This window comes from Heptranchias perlo, chromosome 7 (genome assembly GCF_035084215.1).
Source record: "Heptranchias perlo isolate sHepPer1 chromosome 7, sHepPer1.hap1, whole genome shotgun sequence".
In the NCBI taxonomy this organism is placed as follows: Eukaryota; Metazoa; Chordata; class Chondrichthyes; order Hexanchiformes; family Hexanchidae; genus Heptranchias; species Heptranchias perlo.
This window is the reverse complement of record NC_090331.1, coordinates 59,187,335-59,212,012: the sequence shown is the minus strand read 5'-3', so window position 1 is coordinate 59,212,012 and position 24,678 is coordinate 59,187,335. Positions and strand designations below refer to the sequence as shown.

The 24,678-nt window shown below is 44.4% G+C and overlaps 1 long non-coding RNA gene across 1 annotated transcript; it reads right to left on the bottom strand.

Moving 5' to 3' along the window:
- Positions 1 to 2,627: 2,627 nt before the first annotated feature.
- Positions 2,628 to 24,099, bottom strand: LOC137323770 (uncharacterized). The gene is made up of 3 exons (XR_010963443.1): positions 23,991 to 24,099; positions 23,619 to 23,789; positions 2,628 to 3,660 (listed from the first exon to the last, which is right to left on the bottom strand). It is a non-coding gene; the product is annotated as an uncharacterized lncRNA (long non-coding RNA).
- Positions 24,100 to 24,678: the final 579 nt, after the last annotated feature.

Sequence of the window (24,678 nt, the reverse complement as noted above, 5' to 3'; positions counted from 1 at the left end):
AAAAGACATTTTCATATTGCAAGGTTTCTTAATTTCTGTTGTTGAAATGCAGGCAGCATGTGAGATTTGTGCTGCCTGGTCATTTACCTGATATCTGCGAGCAGCTAGACCTAGCTGTGCTGTTGAGTGGCTGCTCAACAGCAGGGGGGCCCCCGATATTGCGAATGGCGAGCACCACATAAAGGCAGCCTGCACCTCTTATTTGCAAAATATAAGATACGGATTCCCACGGAGTCTGAACGGAAATCAGACATTGCACACGTAAAACACAGATGTAGGTCCTGTCCCTATGTTTACAAACTGTTGAGTTATGTTAAAACATTGAATAAAGGTTGTGCACTACTAAATCCCACATCCTCCAATCTGCATGCCAGACCTCACCAATCTGCCGATCTGAGTTTGTACCAGGCCTGCGTGAGAGCATGCACCAAGGTTCTCTGCTGATGCACTAGAGGCCTTGGTGCAAGAGGTGGACAGAAGGAGGGGCATCCTATATCTGCAGGGGGTGGGGGGCAAGAAGCACTCCAGACAAAGCTCAAGAGGCAGTGGGAGGTAGTAGGGGATGAAGTCAATGCCAGGTGCATAGCACCATGAACATGCAGTGCAGGAAGAAGTTCAATGCTTTGACACGAGCGGTCAAGGTGAGTGAGGTCAACTGTCGAGTGGCGTCTCCTACCAACTGCACCACGCACTACACCCCCATCACCCACATACCAGCAAACTCTTTCAATCAGTACTCAACTCTTCCAATCAGATGCTTCCTCTCACCCTCACACATCACCACTGTTGCAAGCCGCACACCCACAACTCACAGGTCACACACACTGGCAGCTATTCAACCATGAAAGGCACATCACCGAAACATCCTGCAGGACACTCACTGACACATGTCCCGCTATCTTGCAGGAGAAGGTGGCGCATAACAGGAGGCAGCAAGTGGCAGTGGCTCCATGGAACAGGAACCTGATGTCCTCTCTCAGGATGACAGCATTCCTGTCCCATTCCTGCCACTCTGCCAGTGCCCTTGCTGTTGCCTGTCAGCTAGCCAGCCCACTCCCTGTGGAGTATGGAAACTTTATTATAGGAACATAGGGAAATAGGAACAGGAGTAGGCCATTTAGCCCCTCGAGCCTGTTCTGCCATTCAATGAAATCATGGTTGATCTGTGACCTAACTCCATATACCAACCTTGGGCCCATATCCCTTAATACCTTTGGTTAACAAAAATCTATCAATCTCAGATTTCAAATTAACATTTGAGCTAGCATCAACTGCCATTTGCAGAAGAGTGTTCCAAACTTCTACCACCCTTTGTGTGCAGAAGCATTTCCTAACTTCACTCCTGCCAGTCCTGGCTCTAATTTTTAGGTTATGTCCCCTAGTCCTTGTATTCAAGTATAGGAGACCTCCAAAAGCAGGTACAAATGCATCAGCAGTCAGAAGCAATAATCCAGCAACAAACCTGTAACTCCTGCATGATCCCTTTAAATAGTGCTGGTGGGGGGTCCTCTATGCTGTTTACGACCTGTTCAGCTGTGCGAGGTGAAGACAGCGCATTGGCTGGAGCGTTGAGTTCCAAAATCATATCTGTCCCTTTTAATCAGTGTTGCTGATCACTGATCTAATGCATATTCTCCCTACTTTACATGCTGCCGGCGTTCGTTATCTGCATGTGCGCAAATGCCTTTACCAAGATGGCGTCCGGCGCACATCACATTAGAAGCGTGCGTGCCCATTCCGGACGCCATTTTAGATCCTTAGGAGGCCGCATAGCACCTACAAAATTTTAACCCTACCTGCCTGGCAGAAACTGGGCAGGTGGGCAGTTAAAATAGCTCCAGGAGACTTACCCACCAATTTTCCCATCTGCATCATACCAATCCTGACGTTAACCTGCTCTTCTGAGTAAAGGTACCCGCCTGAAACTGGCAGAGCCCTTCTTTAAATATGCAGATCGGGGTCCAATGACATCATCAATGCCCTGCATAGCTAATGAGACTTCTCGGAGGAAATTGTGGCAGGTTAGTGACAATTTCACATTGGTAGACATTAGGACCACATCGTTGCAAATCCATTAATGGGAAGAGAGTCCAGGCAGTAGTCTTCTGAAGTTTTGTAAATCAAAAATTATTGGAACATCAGCTGCCTAATACAAAAGTCATACCACTAATAATTTGTACTGTTAGGATAGATTTAAAGAAAAGGTGATGATATTTTTTTTGTGCTACAACTTCAATTAAAAAGTGCTTACTTCAATAATGTGTATGACAAAATTCTATTGTGCAATTGCAGAACTTTCTAACTGAAAGTAGTTGTAAATGCACATGTCATACTCTTTAATTAGAAATCTTTCATCTGCTCACGCAGCAGTTCATTTGTATTGACACATTGTACATGGAGCTGTGTGTGGGAGTAACTCATCAAGTAATGCTGAATACTTGGCCTAATATCACTAGAGCAGAGCAACTAACATTTCTAGAGAATGGTTCAAGGATATTAATGATTGCAGTTCATTAAGTGTTGAGAATGATTGTTCGCTTAGCCTTGATCAGGATTGAATCTAAACTCTCCTTTTACCACACCAATGCTATTTTTAATATATCTTGATAATAACATTTCTTGTGTCTGTCATGTGTCAAATCTGTCATTTACATCATGATAATCAAGTTGTTAATTCATTTTCTTCTTTTTCATCTGTTAAGTTTTTAAGTCTCTGGGCCAGTAAATCCACGCCATTTTTGGTGAGATAGGAGCAGGCACATCTCAATTTTCAGGGTTGGATTTTGGGTGCTTCCACTGAATTTCCGCCCCATTTTGAGATGAGAGAGTGGTTGACCAGTTCAACGGCTGCAGAAGTATCATTACAAATGAAGTGCCAAAGGCTAGAGAGTTGGGAGTTTGAAAGTGCAGTTGTAAGTGATTTGGGTGGAGAGTTTTTTCCACAGAAGGAAAAAGGGTTGGTAGGGGATAGTGGGATGTGGGTGGTGCGAGATACAAGGGAATGGCCGGACGTAGCCTTATCAGTGATTGATACCATGGGAGTAGAGAGGCGGTGGGTGATGGCAAGGTCTAAGGGGTGATCGTGAATGTGGGTATGAGAGCTTATATGGAGGAAGAGATTTACAGAGGACAGTGAAATTAGAGGACAGAAGACAAGGTGAGTTGCGATGGTGATTGAAGTCACCGAGGATGAGAAGTTGCTCAGTGCAGAGGCTGAAGGAGGATATTTCAGGGAGAAACTCAGCATGGGATTTAGGGGGTAGTAAAGAATGAGGATTATAAAGGAGCAGCGTGATGGGTGGAACAAGATGAGGTGCTCGAAGAATGAAAAGTTGCCAGAGCACTATGAGAAGCCAAGATGTGACCTGGTGATAAGGGCCACACCACCACAGCAGTTTGGGTGGGCAGGTGTTGTCATACGCCACTAATTTCTGCGAGGCTTCTCCCGATCGTCCACCATAACTTCAGTGAAAGATCTGAAGAAGCCCTGGAGAAATGTTGTTTCTCTGGAGTTCCCGCAGAGCTTCCACTGAAGTTATGGCAGACAATCTGGAGATCACGCACGGAAATTCAACCCCACTGCCTTCCCAAAAATAATCAGTTCCTTCAAAATCATCCTCATCCTCTTCCTCCTCTTCTGCCCCTCTTGCTGTGTTGGATCTGTGGAAAAAGATGAAATTAAATAAGAATGGGTATACAGCATGCAGAGACGGTGATGAGATGGAGACAGTTCTAGAATTAAATGGCAGGTTGGGTCTTTAATGTGCTATGCTACAGATGCAGATATTAATTTGCACCCACTCACCTGCAGCTGGCACTGGCAAACCGACCTCACTATCGCCAATTGCCGATGTAGAGTGCCTCCCCAGCAGCTCAATTGCCTGCTTCTCAAACACAGTCAACTCTCTAACGCCTGTCAAACCCCAGCCTGTGCTCAGTCTTTCCTGGGCATTGTGTGACAATTTCTCCTGGAACAATATTAACACCATTTGCTGAAGAGTTCCACGTGAAGGATTTCCTCCACATTGCAGCAGACAGATGATGTAGCATAGAGGACAAATGCTAGAAGGGTACCCTAATGTGAGAAGTTGAAGTTGTAAGGGGGTTCATGCAAGAGATAGAGAGTAATTTGCAACATCACTGCCCAATCACCCGCCCGTTGTAGAACCCACCCGATTTTTGTTCCACCAATGGCAAATGTTTTTTTGCACCTTTTTATGTTTTAAGGGGTTGTTTTGTTGTATTATGTTTTTCATGTTGTACCTTGCATTGTAACAACCGGTCTGAGACTGGTAGCTGCAGTTGGGATTTAGCCAGGCAGAACCCAGTTTATGTTGCTTGGCTCCTGCCTGGCTGGAACTTTACGTGTCCTGTTTAGGAGAGCACTCCGCACATGTTTGGGTACAAGCACAGATCTCTCTCCCAATAGTTAAAATTTAAAATGCTTAGAGAACGGGTAGGGGAGAATCTCTGCTCTTTAAATATTTATCTTAAGGTGAGGTAGGTATAAAAAGTGCCAGGAAATCCAACTTTGTAAGCCAGGTTTGACACCACACTGGATTTGCACTCCACTGGGTGTTAAATCAAAGCAGTATCACTTCTAGGGAGTCTCACTCCTCTTGCTGCCCAGTCAGCTTGGACTCTGATTCTGGATTTACACTGGCAGTTTAGTGTCAATGCAAAGTGAAAATCGTTTGTACTGATGTTAAATCTGTTATGTAAATGCATGCTTAATGTCAGTGCCATTTTAGATGTGAAAGATATATTGATGGGAATGCCATGTCAGACTCTCCTTACCTGAAAACACAGATGCCAACATAGCAACAGAGAAGGAAAAGATCAGCATGACAGCTGACGAAGTAGCTATTACCAAGGAGCAACATGACACCAATCACTTCGAGATTCAGGAAGCAGCAGCCCACACCACATAGAATTTTGTGATCCATCACCACCAGGTGCTGCTGGAATACTTGGAGGAAGAGCTAAAGGAAATGGTGGGCAGGTTCTCCCAGGAAGGGGGTAGGGCTCCTGACCCCCAGTGGGATCCTAAATTCTGTGACAAAGACTCCTCTGTCTGGCAACACGATAATGGCGATTAGTGGTGGATGAACTGAAGATGTATTGCTGTCAAGCACCCTCCCAGCACCATTGTATCTTTGTGGAGGATGTGACCTCATCCTGAAGCAGCAACAACAACTGGTTGAGCAGTTGGCAAAGTTGTTAGTGGACACTCAGTTGTTGGAGCACGTGAAGCTCACCGATGAAGTGTAACATATTATTCATGTGGAAAGAAAGATCCGGCTGAGTAGAGAAGATCCTGTTGAAGGGTGGGAAAGAGACACCATGTTGATGAAGAGGAGTGGGGAGAGAGAAGTCATGTCTCTTCTAGCAGTGGAAGGGATCATTGCGGTTGGGACTTAGTGGGCCAAGAGATAAAGCTCTGACTCATTGGAAACACGGAAGATCCACTGGTATGTAATATATTTCAATATAATATATGGCAGAAAGGATCAGGAATGTGAGTATGTTGCGATAGCTTTACTAGTCACATATTTCAATACTATTTTCCCCTCCATGTACAAATGTGATCCTGTATTTTCCATTGAAAGGGGCTGCAATGAAAATACAAGTTTTATTAGGGATAAGGGTTTTTTAGTTTTAGAAGCTCTGCACAACAGTTACTTTTTGAACTTAGTTAAAAGTCCCTTTGGATGAATGTTCTGATTAATGAATAGATAGATTTTTATATCTGTTCCCACATGTTTTTTCAGTAAAAGTTCAACGTACTTCCCAAACGCCTCTTTTTTATTGTTTCAAAAGGGTTCAGTGATAATATTTGGATGGGTCGAAAGCAATACAGTTTGCATTCCTTTGTTCCATCCAAAATGCCATGTTTAATCTAATGTCTTGAAAGGAGCAGTACTCCTTTACTTCTTATTTAATAATCCTTAATGGAATACTTATCTTAACAACTTTGGATCTTCTTTCTTTGTAATTTCATTAGAGTACCCTTAATTTGGCTGGTCACAGTATCCAGGGTCAGAGTCCAGTGCGATAGTGAGCTTATCACATCTGTCAAAATGTCAACAGGGGAAACTTACAGGTTGGGTGACGAATGGGTCAATATCGATGGCATGCCCACGCGCCTCCCCAATGCAGCAGTCAGGAGGGTCCAAACCACTCTTAGGTTTGGGCCTTGTTAACATTTCCTTGGTGTGCTGAACTTGCCGGCCTTGTGAGGAGGAAAATCAGCCACAGCTGCATGCATGCGGTTGGTAGGTAAGGCCTTTTGAGGGGGGGAGCGGGGGCGTGAATACCGGGCCTAGGATGAACCAGCAGGCAGCAGTTTTGCTTCTCCTGAACCCACTAAAATCTCTTTTTAAAAAACTTACCTTTTGAGAGGCTTCCAGCAGTCCCTTTAAGGATTGCTGGTTAGATCATTGAACGCCTGGAGAAAGTGGGACTTGCATGTTCCGCACCTTTCTCCAACAGGTGTAGGACTCCGCTTTCCATATTTAAACAGCCTCCTGCCGGATTTGGGTGGGAGTGCTGGGCACCCATTTAAAACCTTGCCGGAAAGCTGATTCCAGCAGACAAATGGATGCACAAGGTCCCCACCAAATGTTCAATCATCGGTAGCCTGTTTTTCAGGCAAGAGACAGATGGCTGGCAGTTGAAAGTCTCCCACCATGTGTTTCTGATTTTTAAGTCTATGGGATCCAATAGAATCGTGACAGTTTGTGGGTTGCAACAGCTTTCATGAGTATGAGAGGGATATAACTCACAGGTCTTATCTATAAATGCAGGAACATCTACAAGTGCAGTCAGCTTATTCTGTTGTGTATAGCTTCTGGCAACACCACATGCTTCAGCTGTTAACGTCATATATGCATTGGTATTTTTTTATTATAAAAATTCAGTGTATAGTGAAATTATGAGTCACAGGAATTGAACCATTTTAGTTGTACATAAAAATATTGTAAAGGGCCAGAGGTAAGGAATGCATAACTGCACCCTCCTCATTGCCTTGCATAGAAAAAGACAGTCCTGCAGGAGTACAAGAACAATTACGTGTTTATTTATGGTTAGATTTTTTCATCTGTAGGAGTTTTTTTTTAAATATTAAGTTAGAGTGGCAGATTATATTAGACAATAAAATTGCAGTGTTTGTTATTCTACCAATTTTATTTTACTAGTTCTCGGAATATGGGTGATGCTGGCAAGGTCGCATTTATTACCCATCCCCAGTTGCCCTGAGAAGGTGGCGGTGGGCCTTCTCCTTGAACCGCTGCAGTCCTTGTGTTGATGGTGCTCCCACAATGATGTGAGGTAGGGAATTCCAGCAGTGATGAAGGAACAGCAATGTATGTCCAAGTCAGAGTGGTGTGTGCCTTGAAGTGGCACCTGGAGGTGATGGTGTTCCCATGACATTGCCGCTCTTGTCTTTCTCAGGGTAGAGACTGCAAGGAAGGGCATTGCTGTCAAAATAATCTAAGTGAATTGTTACTGTGAATTCTGTACAATGTACATTCTGCAGCCACAGTGTACCAGTAGTAGAGGGGATGATCATTGAGTCCAGTGGTGGGGTATTGATCAAGTCAACCTTACTGTCCTGGATGGTGTGGAGCTTCTTGAGTGTCGCTGCAGCTGCACCCATCCAGGCCAGTAGTCAGTATTCCATCTCAGTGCTGACTTGGGCCTAGTGGAGAAGCTGTGAGGGGTCAGAAGATGCATCTACATCACAGAATACCCAGCCTCTGTCTTGTTGTTGTAGCCGCAATGTTGATATGTTTGGTCGGTTAAGGTTATAGGTAATGGTGACCCCCAAGCTGCAGGACTCGGCGATGAAGGTGAAGGGTAGATGGTTGGGTTTTCTCTTCTTTGGGATGGTCATTACCTGGCACTTATGTAGCAGAAATGTTATCTGCCACGTATCAGGCCATGCCAGGATGTTATCCAGGCCCTTCTGTTGGCTAGTATGAGCTGCTTCATCAAAAACAATTCCTGCCTTAGTGAGGCAGAACTTCAACTATATATTGAAACAGCATTCAGGGTGAGAGGTTTTGCAACAAAGACATTTTCCTGCCTCCACATCTTACTCGGGCCAATTTTCTGCCTTTTCTTATCACCAACAGCAGCTGGAAAAAAAGGCTGCCATATCATCAGAGCTGCTATTTTAATCCAGCTATTCCCACCAGTAATGTAAAATTAATCATGTATTGGTGGGCAGGTTTACCTTGGACTGCTATCTATGAAGACTATCAAAGCTGATGAATAATAATGAACCAGTCACGATGCCATTACCAATTAATGCAGAAGTGCTTTCAATTCGGGTGGTTTAAAACATTATGAAATCAATCAAAATAATTGAAGGAATCAGATCCTTCCCGATTTATACACAAATATTCACACTGTAAGAAAACTCAGCTGTACACATGGAAAATAACAATCTAATCTTATGCATATTTGTGATGTACAGAAATAATCAAGACTGACTGGGTCAATAAACATGAAAGTTTTGGCTGTTAATGCGGTTTAATCCATTTACTGTTATTTAAAATAATATATTGGAAGGGTAAAGATAGATCAGTTTGAAATATCACTGGGGTGGCATGTCTTTTGTGAGAAATATATATGTGAATAATTGTTGAAACTACTCAAAGTCCTAATTAAATAATCATTAGTAACCACAAAATACTGAAATAATTTATAAGAACTATCCAGTACACCTGTGCACTCTTGTCAAAATATAACCTAATTATAGAAGTTCCAGGCAGTTGTACTTGAAAGAAAGACTTGAATTTATATAGCACCTTTCACAACCTCAGTTGGTTGAGAGATAAATGTTGGCCAGGACTCGGGGAGAATTACGCTGCCCTTCTTCAAAATAGTCACCTGAGAGGGCAGATGAGGCCTTGGTTTAATGTCTCATCCGAAAAACGGCACCTCTGACAGTGCAACACTCCCTCAGTAGTGCACTGGAATGTCAGTCTAAAATTTGTGATCAAGGCCCCGATATTAGCGGGGAGGTGGGATGGCAGCGGGTGGGGTGGGTGTGATTGGGCGCGTGGGTAACCCACCCAGTAAAATCTGTCCATTCCCCACGCGATCGTGGGTAAATTGGAGCCACTTAACGTGGCTTCAGGGTTTGCCATCGGAAGCCTGCGCAGCGGGCGTACTGCACACCCGCATCACATGCTGTCAGCTGGAGGAGCTCTATTTAAAGGGGCAGTCCTCCAATGGCTGCTCCTGGAGCAAATACCCAAATAACACAATGGAGCAGCCCAGGGGAAATGCTGCTCCTAGATTCAGTGATGCCTCACTCCAGGTGCTACTGGATGGAGTGAGGAGGAGGAGGGCTGTCTTTTACCCGGCGGACGGGAGGAAGTGGCCTGCCTCTGCCACCAAGAAGGCCTGGCTCAAGGTGGCAGAGGAGGTCACCAGCAGCAGTAACATCTCCCGCACCTGGATCCAGTGCAGGAAGCGCTTCAATGACCCTAAATAGGTCAGCCAAAGTGAGTACACTAACTCATTCTCCTACTTTCCGTCTTCCACATCACCGCCCCCACTGCACAACTCATTCCGCACTGCCAACACTACTCTATCACATTACTCCTCACACCCACTCAAAGCTCATCCTCAACTTAGCTGCACTTCCTCACCACTTCCTCACCTCCCCAGTACTCATCCCACCACTACCACTCAACCCAATCCTCATACAATCTCATGGCTCTGTCTCATACTCACCCTCTGATGCATCTCTTTCACGGTCAGCCGCACCCAAACCAATACATTCAGCGGTTGGCCACGTCACCACCCCTCACTCACGCCTCTCTACTTTCTCCCCTCATAGGAGAAGAGAGCCCAGAATGCACGGGAGAAAGCAAGGACCGGAGGGGGGCCGCAACATCTCGTCATTCTCACATACGCGGAGCAGGAGGCGCTGGAGCTGATCCGTACCCTCAAGTGCCTGTCCGTCGGGGACGCCGAGACTGGCACCCGACAAACGTCTGGTGACAGAACTTTAACATTCAGCACACACAATATGAATTGATGTTAATGTGCCTTGCCATCTTCAGCACCTCAACATCTGTCATCATGCTTAATATTGCCTTCTGTTCTCTTACAGGGCCTTCAGCGATCGCTGTGGTGGCGGAGGGCGATTCCTCAGAGGACCTGCCAGCTTCTGTGGGTGCACCATCACATGTGAGCGAGCCATCCACCAGTGCAGATTCACACACCTCGGTGGGCCCCCGTCCTCAGTTAGTTGGGGTCGCACATGGTGAGTCATCACACACATGTGAACACGAGCAGACACTGGTGGCAGGGGCAGCTATGGAGAGTCTGCGTCGGTGGGAGCATTCTTCTCCAGGCTCTGCTCAGCTGGACACAGATGCTGAACCCTGGGGACCATCCTTTAAAAGGAGAATGATCAAGGGGCAGCAGCACATTTGCGAGGTGCTGGAACAGGTGCCATGCGCACTCTCCACAATTACGCAGAGGATGGAGGAGTCCAACTCCTGCATGAGTGGAATGGTGGCACAGGTAAGGGAGGGCATCTCTGAGATACTGTCACAGGATCGTGAGGGCATCTCTGAGATAGTGTCGCGGGAAAGTGCGATGGAGGGAAGGCTAGACTCCATTGAGCTTCAAGCACGGCTCACACATGAGTCCATTCAAGCCCTGACGACAGGCCTTCGGACTCACGGTGAACAACACTCTAGCACTGGCCTTACAAGGCTTCACACATGTCCTCCAAACTGTCATCCAGCAGAGTGGTAGGAGTGGTCTGGGCCTGGCCCAGGGGAGGGATGATGGCGAACGGGGAAATGGAAGTGGGGACGCCACTCAAAGCGCCCCCACGTCTCATCGGTTGCCCCCCTCTCAACCAGTACCTGCAATGCTGCCTACTCTCCAGGTGGCCGAGTCTGCCCCTGCACAGGTGCAGGTGGAGCAGTCTTTGGAGAGGCCTTCACGGGCACCGAAATCCAGAGGGCGTGGGCCCAAAGCATCTAATCGGTCAGGGCATGAACAAAAGCAACCTGCCACTACCTCTGCTGCAGCCACAGGGGATGCACCACGTAGAAGTAGTCGGAAGCGAAAGGCGAAAGTTTTGTGAGCACAAAGGGGATGCACAAGGGTGTTTGACAGTTGGTCATGTTTTTTATTTATATTTGCTTTTTGTTAAACGCACATTAAATATTATTATTGTCACCACTGCTGCCACGTCTTGGCCATTCTTGACTGGCTTCTGTAATAAGGCCCTTTCATAATGTTCACCATGAATGACCACACTTGATGCCACCCATTGGGTCACTGTACAATGGGTGTATGTGTAGTTGCAGGACTGTTTTGTGTAGGGAGGGGGCTGGTGTGGCCGCTGCTCTGTCCAGGTGGTGTGACGACTGGACTCTTCACACTGTCTGATGTTGGGAGAACCGTTCACATATCAGTGACTCCCTGGCCTGACGAGCAGCCAGGTGAGCCGCTGTTCTGCCCATGGGTTGCTCCTCCTCCTCCTCTGCCTCCTTCTCCTCATCCTCCGCCTCCTCCTCCTCAATGTGGGTGGCAGATGTGGATGGGGCCTTCTCCAGCATCACCCCTCTCTGTTGTGTCCTGTTGTTCAGGGCACAGCAGATGACTATAATGCGACCCACTCTGTCTGGTGCATATTGAAGCACTCCCCCAGAACGATCATGGCACCTGAAGTGCATCTTGAGCGGCCCTATAGCATGCTCAATTGTAGATCTAGTAGTGATGTGGCTGTCGTTATATTGACGCTGTTGCTCGGTGGTGGGGTTCTTCAGATGTGTCATGAGCCACGTGTGCAGGGGGTATTCCTTTGTCCCCGAGGAGCCAGCCCTTGTGGGTGTTCGGGTACGTGGAAGAGGGGCGGGATGTTGGACTCCTGGAGGATGAAAGAATCGTAGCAGCTGCCAGGGTGTCTGGCGCACACGTGAAGGAATCTCTTGTGGTGGTCACAGATGAGCTGAGTGTTGATGGAGTGATAGTCCTTCCTGTTGGAGGTGCTCATATTGCCAAATGGGTGCAATTGATTACATCCTGCAACCGTGGGAAGCCAGTCACAGCGTGGAATCCCACTGCCCTCTCCGTCTGGCTGAGGTCGTCCATGGGGAAGTTGATGTAGTGCGAGGCCCTGCAAAACAAACCATTGGTGACCTGCCTTATGCACTTGTGTGCAGACGACTGAGAGACCCCGGCGATGTCCCCAGTGGCACCCTGGAATGATCCGGAGGCAAAGAAGTTGAGGGCAGTGGTGACTTTGACAGCGACAGGTAAGGAGATGCTGCTCGGCCCACCCAGGAGCAGCTCGGCATGAAGGAGGCTGCAGATGTCTGCAACTACCTGGCGACTGACTCTGAGCCTCCGTATGCACTGCTCCTCAGAGAGGTCCAGGAAGCTGAGCCTCGGTCTGTAGACCCTGTTGCGAGGATAGTACCTCCTGTGACGTCACTCTCTGTTATTGCCCTCGGTGCTCTTGTGCAGGTGCTTGTGGTGTAACACTGTGTTGTGGAGCTCCACGTGGTGGAGGTGGATGCCGTGCCTGGCGAGGCTGGTGATGTTGCTCGTCCTCGGATGAAGTGATGAATGCAGCCATGGTGCCCCTCATCCTGACGGTGTGAGTTTGAGGGGGTCCGTAAAGTAGGTAAATGTGTTTGCACAGCAGAGTTTTGGGTGGAAAGCAAGAATTTTGAGTGGAAACACAAAAGTCTTGCAGGCAAAACTTTGTCTGAAGTGACAGAGTGCCCTGCTGTAATAAATGAGGTTTTCCCCCCACCTGTCAAATAATCCTTTTCATCTCCCACTGGCTGCTGGCTGAAACATGTCTGTTACAACAGGGAGTGTTTCCCACAGCACAAGAAACACGCTGAGGATCCTTCAAAATTGCACCCCTGCCAAAATCTCCACTCAACGAGGTCTCTCAAGTATCTTAACTATCTGTCAAGGTATGTAAATTATCATCCTGCCGGCTTTAATTGCCAGTGGGAGTCCCGCATTCGGGAGGTGCACACACCCGAACGCATCACTGGGGAACCCAGAAGTTTGCAGGTTGGAGCCGGGCTCTGAATCCACTCTGGATTTATACAATTTTAGGAGCTCCCCCCACTCCACCATCCGAAAATTGGCCCCCAAGTCTCTGGAGTGGGACTTGAACCCACAACCTTCATGACTTAGAAGCAAGAGTGCTACCACTGAGCCAAGGCTGATATCTTGACGTTGAGGAGCTTCGATCCTAATATTTCCAGCACAGCACTACCATTGTTAGCTGTCTGAAAGAAGGGACACAGTCCCAATATGTAGAAACCCTGTGCCTGGGATTTCCTGGGGGGTTCTCCCAATCACCTGCTGTAATTTCAGCAGAAAACCCTGGAGAATTGTCAGAGAAAAATTAGAAGATGTTTTAGCTACAAGACTCACCTGCAAGTCACTCTATAGGGATCAAGGCAGTTGTTCATTCTTTCAAGACCTGAGTGCTATGAGCTAAGTCAGTACTGAGGTTTCCCAGCTTGTATGCTGTCCGAACATTATCCAGTTCCTGGATAGGATCTGGATATATAATGTTACATATCAAATCCCTTGCTGGTAGGTCACTTAGCTGTTCCTGGCCGAGCAGCACTCTAGTGGGTCTGAAAACCTGAAGTTGCAGGTATCCATGGAGAAAATATAACATTAGACTTTAAAGCATTTCTTTCTAAGATGTAAGTTTTGTTGGCTACAGAATGGAGAGAGGAATATTTCCAATTTAAACAGTACTGTGTAATTGGTTCAATTTGTATATTGGTGACTGTTCCTTTTTAAATTTAAGTGATGGGATATTCAAAATCCAATAGTCTATGTTTAACCATAGGCAGAAGCCCTTCTGTATTTGATGTGTAAAAATATATTAAAGACTGATTTGCTCACATCATCATTACATTTTATTGATGGAAAAAAATGATCTTTCAAGTCATTTTTCCGACAGTGAATATCTCAAACTATGTTTTGAAGTTGCTGCCACTTTGAAAATGGATGGTGAGAGCCAAGGGGAAAGTAAATAAAAGATTTTAGGTTCAGAGTTTAGGTAGGAAGAAAAACTAAAGTTAAAAATAAAATAAAGTAAAAAAAGAACAGGAAAATGGAGCAAAGAACAACAGGCCAAGTGGAATTAAAGATTTAACTTTTTATTTTAACTGCTAATTGTTTAGAGTTAATATTACATTAATGAAGGGACTGAGTCAACTTCCTGACTCCCCAAAGCCTCTCCACCCCCTACAAGGCACAAGTCAGGAGTGTGATAGAATACTCTCCACTTGCATGGATGGGTGCAGCTGCAACAATACTCAATAAGCTCGACACTATCCAGGACAAAGCAGTTCGCTTGATCAGTAGCCCATCCTCCACCTTAAAGATCTATTCCCTCCACCACCGGTGCACTGTGGCTGCAGTGTCTACTATCTATAGGATGCACTGCAGGCTTCTTCGACAGCACCTTCCAAACCCGCGACCTCCACCACCTAGAAGGACAAGGGCAGCAGGTGCACTGGAACACCATTACCTCCAAGCCCCCCCCAAGTCACACACCATCCTGACTTGGACATATACCGCCGTTCCTTCATCGTCGCTGGGTCAAAATCCTGGAACTCTCTACCCAGTCGTACTGTAGGACCACCTTCACCGCAGCGGTTCAAGAAGAAGATTCACCACCACCTTCTCAAGGGCAACTAGGGATGGGCAATAAATGCTGGCCTTGTCAACGACCCCCATATCCCAAGAGTGAATTAAAAAAATAAATAAAGTGACTCCTCATATTTCAGTAGCTTCATTACTGTAATATCAATATTTGTTTCAGCAGTACAATGCATGAGTGGAAAAGGTAGAAAAATGATTTTTGACAAATCACATTAGATGTATTCTGGGTACACCAGTAAAATTGAATGGAATAGAGCTCAGGTGAAATGCGAGCAATTTATTTTCTAACCTTTGTGTCATATGGGTAAATCTTTACATATTGATCTCTATATATAAAGAAGGCACGATTGCCTGGAATTTCTTTGGAGGTTCTCTCGATCGGCCGCTATAACTTCAGTGGAAGATCGGAAACTCTGTTAATGCAGTTTATCTGGGGTTTCTGCCAATCTTTGGCCGTAATTATGGTGCATGATCAGGAGATCCTCGAGGGAATTAAGTGTTAAGTTTTTAATGTGAAATAGCATAGTGGAATGTCACTACCTAAATCAATTAGTTACGCATTGTATTAGACCTTTAATGTGCTGATTAAGAACTTGAAGATCCTTCAAAGGAGAACCTGATTGGGTGAGCACTATTATTATTAAATACTTACCTAAAAATTTGCACCATCTCCTTAGTGTTGTTCCCAGTTGATGGGATCATTTCCCATACATATTTTTAAATTTCCAAGACATCTGTTGTCAAAACTTAAAATAATAAAGCTTCTTTCTTACGAACCATCAACATTCCTTGTATCGTGTCCTTGTGTCGGCATTTGCTGACAAACCTGAGCATGGGCAGTGCCTGGCTGCTATCCTGGGTTTGTCCAGATTGCTGCAGGAATATCATTCACACAGGTGCAGAACTTGACTGCAAACGTAGCCATGGAATTTGTTAATTCGCATGGCCGCCACCCTGGCTTGTGATGAGATAGAACCGCACAGTGTCCCAGTACTTCAAACCTTCAGGGAGAGAGATACTTCAGAGATCCATCATGCAAATAGAGGGGAAGCACTGTAAGAAGCATCAAGGGGGTATGGAGCAGAGCCTGATGTATTCAGGGAGGTTATGCATGCATGCCATCTGTCAATATTTGGCTGCTGCTCTGCGTAAGGGAGGAAGGAATGGCAATTGTCTTGAACAGTGCCAGGAACCAATGAGTCACTTTACAGCTGTCTCTTCTGAAGCAGGTGAATAGGAGTTTATGTTTTAGGTATGCATACCCTATTGTTCCAGAGGGCAATTGTGGTTTCTACGCACAAGAAAGGGGATCCTAGTGAGCCCAGAAACTACCAAGCAATCTCACTGATATCAGTGGTTTTTAAAGTGGTTCTTTGGCATGTCATGGCACACATATTGGATTCTTTGGAGGGCCAAAAATTAATCAAGAAAGAACAGGCTAGATATTACTCTCATAGGGCAGGTTGTAGTTTTATATGAAATTGCAGAGTATCTGATGACTCAAGGGAAACCCAGTTACACTGCTTAAAATTATTTTTGCAAGTCTTTCTTTCCTGTGCCTAATATAGCCCTTGTGAAGAAGCTGGCAACTACTGGAGTACTTGGCCAAATCTTGGATTTTATCTAGGATATGTATTCCAGCTCCAAGATTTGTGTAAGGGTAAAGGAAGACTCAATGAACCTCTCTTGCAAAGGAGATTGTCTACTGTCACCCATCCTATTTAATAACCTTGCCAATGATGATTTGGATGGCATAGTAAGGGACAGCCTTAGGCTGTGACTGCAAAAATCTGTGGGCCAACAATCCTGGTATGTACGTCGGGTATTGCACCCGCTGGTAACTCTACTAGAGTATGTAGGGTCAGGGAAGATCACCTAATTTGAATACCTCCAGTGGGTGTCCACGCTACTAGGGGTGCACCTAGGTTGCCTGCCTTGTGCAGCATGTTATAAATTGCAGTGTAAGTGCCTGGTCCAGTGGGGGTGGGAAGCGGTCGAATTTCTGGACAGTACCCCTTAGCAAGGGGGTAGCTCTGACAGTTTTTTAAAAAATTAAGTACTTACTCCCTCCCCCTTTTGAGGGTTCAGGCTGAGATCGAGGCCTGCATTTCCACGTAGGCTCCACAGTTACCATTAGGTCAGTGGATGCACCAGGTCTCACCAGGTGCATCTGTGCCGACCCTGTGCTAGATTCCTTTGAAGGTTGAGGTCGAAGGAACCCCCTCCTCCTACATTGATGGCCATGTTGGGGTGGGGGAAAGGGGGGAGGAAGAACAGAGGGTCTTCCCCCAACAAGCTATCACAGATACTTCAACGCTATGCCAGGACCCAGCACACCTGGACCCTGTACTCCAGTATCCAACCCTCCCGGCATTTTCCCACCAAAATCATGGCAGGAGTATGCCGAAAGGGCTCTGGATTTTCAGAGCCGCAATGTTCTGGGCATTTCTGAATTGCACTCCTTTTCGCAGGTGATACTGTGTTTTTCCCAGACGCACCTGGGGATTTTTATGCTCTACCCACTATCGATTTTAGCTTCAAAGACAAATTAGAGTGGACTTCAAAATGCTGGACTATGAACCAAAAAGTGTATCAGATCAAAATTTCATGTCGGGGACACATGCCCCAGATTCCCCTCCCCCTTTCGGAAACTGTATTTTGTTGCTTCAGTGCAAAAATTGTGGTTTTGTGTATATTAGTATTTCCTCTATAATACAGCGATGGAATATTGGGTATGCCTGCAGCTTAAGTTACAATAGGCTCTACAAGCTGTTTTCATTGTAACTACTTATTTTTACATGTCATAAGACCTTTGAGTTTTTTTTGACTGGAAAGCAAACTGAATTGCGAATGTGATCCTCAAACCTGGTGAAATCCTATGTAAAAGTGAAGGAATTTAACTTATTCAGTCACCTTAAAGCAATGGCCTATGTCATAAGCATATATTTAGGAGTTGCAGATTATTTTCTAAGTTGTCACCTTTTTTGCACTGTGTCAACTTTTTTCAATCTAACAGCTTTTTTGACTTTTCTGGGTTGGCATGAATAGGAAAAGGAAAGAAATAAGTGGGCAGCTCAGAATGGAGTCTTGATGGGAAGAGGACTTTTCAAATTTCAATTCAATTGTACGAATTAAGTTATTGTGCAAGTTGTCAACCAAGCTCTAGCAGGACAATATCTCCAAAGATGGTTTCCTCCCGTGTAGCCAATTTTCCATGGCTTGGCAATGGAGGGTTCTGGAGTAAAATAAGTTAGAGCTTGGTCTTCCCCTTTTACTTAAACTAGCTGATCTTCTGTGACATTGCTCATGGGTAGTCTGGAATTTAGAGTATCGCAATAATGTTTACCACTAACCTGACCTATCCCATTAATGCCACTACTCAGACACTCCCTGTGGAGAAGTGGTCTAAATAGGTTGTCAAGTCAATTAGAGGCTAAATATTGCTAGAAGTTTATTTAGCTTAGTAGCAGTTTGGTTCCTCTTCTTGTTATCTCAACAACCACACCAGGTTACCACAAGGTTAGAAAGGCAGCAGGAAATAATTGGGTTTCTTTCTCTTTTCTATGCTTTTTTAAAAAGATTGCTTAGTTGTGATTTGTTGATGTTTTATACAAAGTATGACGTCTAGAGTTATTCTCTGATATTTCTTTGAAGCTTAGTTGCAAATAATACACATTCCAATTCTTCTCATTTTTCAAAGTATTACCTTTAAACTGCTTCAGACCCATTTTACCACTGTATAAGAATTTATAAGAACCAAGCCAAATGTAAATTGTACACAAACCTTCACATTATAGATTTGCTTTGATTAGATAGTGCCCTTGTATGTTACTAATGACTATGGGTTTAGAGAAAATATATTTAGCATACAACATTTGTCATTTAGATAGCCTATTCATTATTTTGATTTTCAAGCCTCCACTATCGTGTTAGGCCTCAATGTAGGCAACATGAACTGGACAAATAGTTAAAAGTCCAGTGTAAATTCACTTCATGGGATTATGTAGAAAAATGTAGTCCGTTTGAAGTGAATTAAATTAATTTTTTTTATAGTTGTAAAATTGTGCACTGTAATGTTAAGCACTACTTGTGATTCGTTTCTTTTTATACCTTTTTTAAAAAAAAGGTTTTAATTCAAAACAGGGCAATAATGCATTTCAAAGGCAATAAAGTATGACTTGTCATGTTTATTTATTGCTTTCATTATTAGGCTCAAATTTATACAAGGATCATATAAATGTGATCCAAAAGTGTTACATAACAGTATTATCCTGGCGCTTTTCAAAATGATTGCAGATGTGCCATTGATCCATACCGTAACGTTTGAAAACATGCACATAAACATATGGTAAAATAATAGCAATCCTACACCGTTCAATTGTGTATGGGAACAGGTTCTACCCATTGGGACCTAATATGCAAGCACAAACATACCAAGAAATATTCCACAAATTAAAACAAAAAGTTACTGACAACCTCTGAGAATTTTCCCCTTCATTGTGAGCTATCTACCACAAATTTATGTTAAAATTAATACCTTTCACTGTTATGGGTTACAGAAATGTTCACGGTGCTTTATAAGTAGCACCCCAGAATGACAACGCTATTTACAGTCTGTGCTGAGTCTTATAGTGAACCTGTAGTTGGAGGAGGGGTGAAGAAAGCAATGAGGGGTATAAGAAAACATAGAATCATAGAAGTTTACAGCACAGGAGGAGGCCATTTGGCTCCCTGCTAGAACAAGCCAAAAATAATCCACCTGCCCCAATCTGATCCTAGCAAGCACCAGCTGGATGTTGAGGCAGTGAAATCCCTTTCTATTGACAAAGATGCCAGGCTGGTGATAGAGAGCATGCAAGGCAATGTGGGTGCAGTCTATGGCACCTTGGACCCTGGGGAAGCCGGCAATGCAGGCAAAGCCTAGTGCTCTCTCATCCTGCTTCACTCTGTCCATAGTGAAAGATGCAGATATTCCTCCTGGTGTTGAGAGCCTTGGTGACCTCCCTGATACAATGAACTGGGAGATGTTGCTGATGTCAACTGCTGCAGCCTGAAATGAGCATAAAAGTTAAGGGCCATGGTGATCTTGACAGCCACAGGCAGTGCTGTCCATGCCCTGATATGAGACTCGAGTTGTGGCAGCAGGTGATATATTTCGGTGACAGCCTCCTTTGTGAAGCGGAGGTACCTGAGACATTGCCCCTCCGAGAAGTTCATGTAGGGGAATTGCTCCCTGAAGACCTGCTGTGAGTATGGCCACCTGCACAGTGCCCTTCTTAACCCTCTTCTGTGAGCTGGTCATGCTTTCTCCTATCTTCCTTGCTATTGCCCCTCCTCCTCCAGCCCCAAGCAACCCTACCAGACCATCCATGTCTGCAGTACAACTGGTTAGAAGCAGCCAAAACTGTCCAGCACCCTCAAAATCATCTTCTTAGCAGTCAGAATGAAGTTTTCGCAGTCAGAAAACAGGCCAAAAAATGCTCAGAAGTTCACCAGCAGTCTCAAATTTTAAATCAACATCGAATCTGTAAGTAGTGGATGAGCCCTTTAAATAGCACAGCTGAATGGTCCTTGCTGTCTGTTAGTGCCACAAGTTGCTGGGCGTGTTTATCAAGGGGGTGATTTAAACCCCAAAAATAGGTGGGTTGGGGGCGGGTGGGAGTTGAAATTAGTTGTTTTTTGGGTCGCGACCGCAGCCCGGCTTTATTTCCAGGTTTAACGTTGGCGCGTAAAAGTACAAACTTCCCACTGGGAACGCAAAGTCCAAAAATTTTGGGGTTGCGACCCAAAAAACAACTATTATCAACTCCCACCCACCCCCAACCCACCCGTTCTTGGGGTTTAAAATCATCCCCCTTGTGTCAAGTCAGGTTCTTGGGCAGGCTAATTTCACAAAAGGATTCTACAACAAGCGTAGGACCCTTATTTAAATATTTTAATCAGAGATTAAAACAGTTCTGGCCTGCACCCTGTACGCCTACAGAACAGCCCGATCCAATATGACAGGCGGCGCACTTTCTGCATGCAATGAACGTGTGTGCCCCACCCGCCATATTGGATGCTTAGGCGCCCTTGTTGCACCTGAAAAATGGGCGCAGCGCCATTGAATTTCTAGGTCATAATATCCAGTTCAAATCACAGAGGGTCCTGTTGTTATAAATCGTGTTGCACTATCAGATAATTAGATAATGGGCAGTGTGAGCTCACTGCTGAACATAAGACGCCTGGACCACTGTTGGAAGTAACCAGCACTCCTGAGAGACTATCTAAGGCAGACCCAAAATTTGTAACACAGGTATTACAATTTATGAGGGAAATTAATCGCTTGTATTCCTCACAGCTCTTAGTATGATAGTATGGTAAAGCACAGGAGGAGGCCATTCGGCCCATCATGTCTGTGTCGGCTCTTTGAAAGAGCTGCCCAATTAGTCCCACTCACCTGCTCTTTCCCCATAGCCCTGTAATTTTTTTTCCCTGTAAGCACTGTAAGTTATTTGTTACTTTCTGGGAATTTATATATTGGTCTATATTTGGTTATATACATTAGTCTAGCGCAGAGCCACATTGAGAAGGTCCCACATGGTCCAATGCTAGGGGCCAATTTTCCTGATTTTTGCCTTGGAAACATCCATTCCCTGGGTTGTAAAGGACAGGAAAAAGAGGCCACCGATGGAACTTGTAAATGGTTCAGTTTTTTTTAGGTCGTTTTCAGTGATTTTAAATCGGAGGACTGAACACATATTAACAATCTTATTTTTTGTGATAAACCCATTTTTAGCTGTACTAATAAAATTGCACCAGGTTACCATTCTTAAATACATCAATGAATAATTTTCAATGGAAAGGAAAAAAAAACGATTACGTTCTATTACGCTGCTCGATTGCGTTGGTTCATGGAAGATTTTACGTTTGTGATTATGCAAATAAATCTTATCGGAAGCTTGAACTGTAACCTAACCAGCACAATTTTGGGCACAATTTCCCGATTGCGCTCAAAGCGGAAACTCTACTCCAAAATACACCACAAACGGGACTAATGGTTAAATTAGCAGAAATATGCAAGGTTTTAAACAGATACTCTGGACTGGGCAGTTTAGTGGCTCTTTGTGGTAGATCTTAGTGTACACTCAAGCTGAAAGCAACAAATTCTTAATAAACAGACAGAATAATTTACTTGTGCATCTATTTCCGATGCTCAAGATATTGTAAAAAGCTGTGCAATTTTACGCTACATGGTTTTAATGACCTTTCCTGTATGTTTATTTTATACTAGGTATAGTTCATTAGACTTTAAAAATATGTTTACAGCCAGTTTCTGGAAATGCTGTAGCTTTCCCGCCCCTCGCCTTACTGACGTAATGTATGTTTTACCCTGCTTCATGGTGAAATTAGGCAGAAGCCATTAAAGTGAAATTGTAAGTTTTTCCACTCGTTGATGTGGAAACTAAGGATTAAGGGTAATCATGCCAGCCATTCATTAGTGATCACAGATAATTCTTGTTTACATCACTGCAAAAATATGATTCAAGCTTTTACAGTAATCGAAGTATGTTATGTAGCCTGCAACCATGGCTGTTTATCTCTTTACTAAGGACTAACTGACTAAAATCTAGTCAGTGAATTATGTGTGATTCTTCAGGTTGTACAGAAGAATTTAACCTCTTTATATAATTGCCAGTGTGATGGTTACAGGACAACAACTGTTTAAGATCAATCATTTGATAATAACTGTAACAGCTACCGAATTTACTAATTGTCTACTTTGATATTTTGTTAAACCTTGCATATGATACTGCAATTTTTTCAAATCCTATTTTGTTGACTGATATTATAAGCCTAATTCAGAACCATAAGTTGTCATTTCATCATTTGTCCATATATGTAAAGTGCTCATAGTAATATAAATAATTGATAAACTTACTGCCATTGTATCACAGTTGGTAATCTTTCAGTATTGATGTTGTTATGCACCAGTAACGTGGAGTAGCCTGACACCTTGGGGGGAGTTTTAACCCCCAAGAACGGGTGCGTTGGAGTCGGGTGGGAGGTAAAAATACTTGTTTTTGTGATCGCGACCACAACCCAGCTCCAACTTGCCCACTTCCGGGTTTATCATGGGCGTGTTTGGATGCGTTCGCTCAGCCGAATATCGGATGTCGCGTTCCCAATTAGTGCCAGCGGTCATGTCATTAATGGGGCAATTAACCTCCATGAAATAGTTAGGTAGGCTTTTTATTATTTAATGTTACTAACCTTTAAATTTAATGCCTCTGGGACGACTTTCCCAGGGCTCGTGAATCTCGCCAGGTAAAGGGAGGCGAGAAGGGCCAATTAATCAGCTAAGTGCTTTTATTGCACTACATGTTTCCTCCAGGCGCAACATGCTTACCTGCCGCGATCAACCTCCCCCCTCCCCGATGGCTGTGACCCCCCCAATAGCCATGACCTCCCCCCGATGGCTGAGACCCCCTACCCCGATGGCCAAGACACCCCTCTTCCCCCCCGTCCGCCCACCTCGCCCCCCCCCCCCCCCGCCCATGATGTCAGACTTACCTGACATCTGCTCCCCAGCCGCTTTCCCTCCTGACAGTCAGCTAGCCTGTCAATCTGGCTGGCTGGCGTGCAGGAAACTCGAAAGTAAAATTGTAATCATTCAATTAGGTGGTGATTGTGGCCGAAAATCTTCACTACAATCTCTTCCTGGCACTAGGTAAAAATCATGCCCCTAATGTCTACAATGGCAGCTACTGTTGGAAAAGGGAAACAAAATTTGAATAAAATTATTATTATGAACTTCGGTATATGTATATATGCGTGTGTATATATATAAAATGTGTGCCTATATACATAATGGTCCGTAAATTGCTCCGAGCGGCGAACGAACAGCGCTCGCCGCTCCATAGATTTATACTAACCCACTAACTTACCGCGGTCTTTACTGGGTGCATTTCCTCGAATAGGCAGTGGAGAAGATCCCAGAGTTAGCGCCAGTGAAACCAGGACTCATGGGAGAAGTGGGAGGAGTGAGCTCTCCTCTTGACCAATCAGATTGCAACATTCTTGAAAAGCCGCAAAGAGTCAAAACCTTGAAGTACAAGCTGCAATGTAACAACGATAAAATCATTTGTAAAAACAGATATAGACCGTTAAAAAAAAGGGGTAAGGAATAATCAAATTAAATAAAAGAGACAGAAGGAATAAGTAAAAAAAAAGTTTTTAAATTGAATTTTTTTTAATGACCACAAACTATTAAAGTAAGGAGTAATGAGACTCCACAGGCCTGGTCTTTTTAAGTGTACCTGTTTTGTGGCTATATTAGTCAGTTTCCAGCTGGGCAGAAGAACAAGTTGCCGCAAGTTGATTCTGTTGATTGCAATCGGCGATATCTCTTTAAGACAAAGCTGACAGATCACTGGTGAACCAGAAAGAGCAAGTTCCGGATATCCGCATTTGACTGCGCATGTGCGAACACTGGAATTTGCTCTTTTATTTGGCCACTAATAACGGTGAACGCTGTTGAGCTCACTGTTCTTTTTAAAGCAATTTCCGGCCCAATATAAATGCACAGTTGTAATTACAAGGCAGTCATTGAATTTTGATGGTTCGGTTTGTTAATTATACCCATGTGATTTATATCAATTACTGTTAATTGTATTCAGGTGGTGTGTATCAATTATTTAAGATAGCTGATTTAGGGTGCGGTGTGGGTGTAATATGGAGCTCTGTGAATAAAGGCTTGGAAGCAACTAAAGACCAGGATCTAGTATTCTATTCTTCACCCCCTGGCTATCCAGCTTATAACATTGTTGGTTCATAAATCATCAAAACTCTATTGATGTGGTTACTTCTAGGTATCCAGGTATAATTGTTTTCTGTTAATTTAAAACTTCAGTCTCTTAATACAATAGCCATGGTGTTTTAGTTCATGCTTATCGGAAACATGGCAAAGCTGAGCTGGAATATCTGGCGGTGTTTTTCATTTTCTGA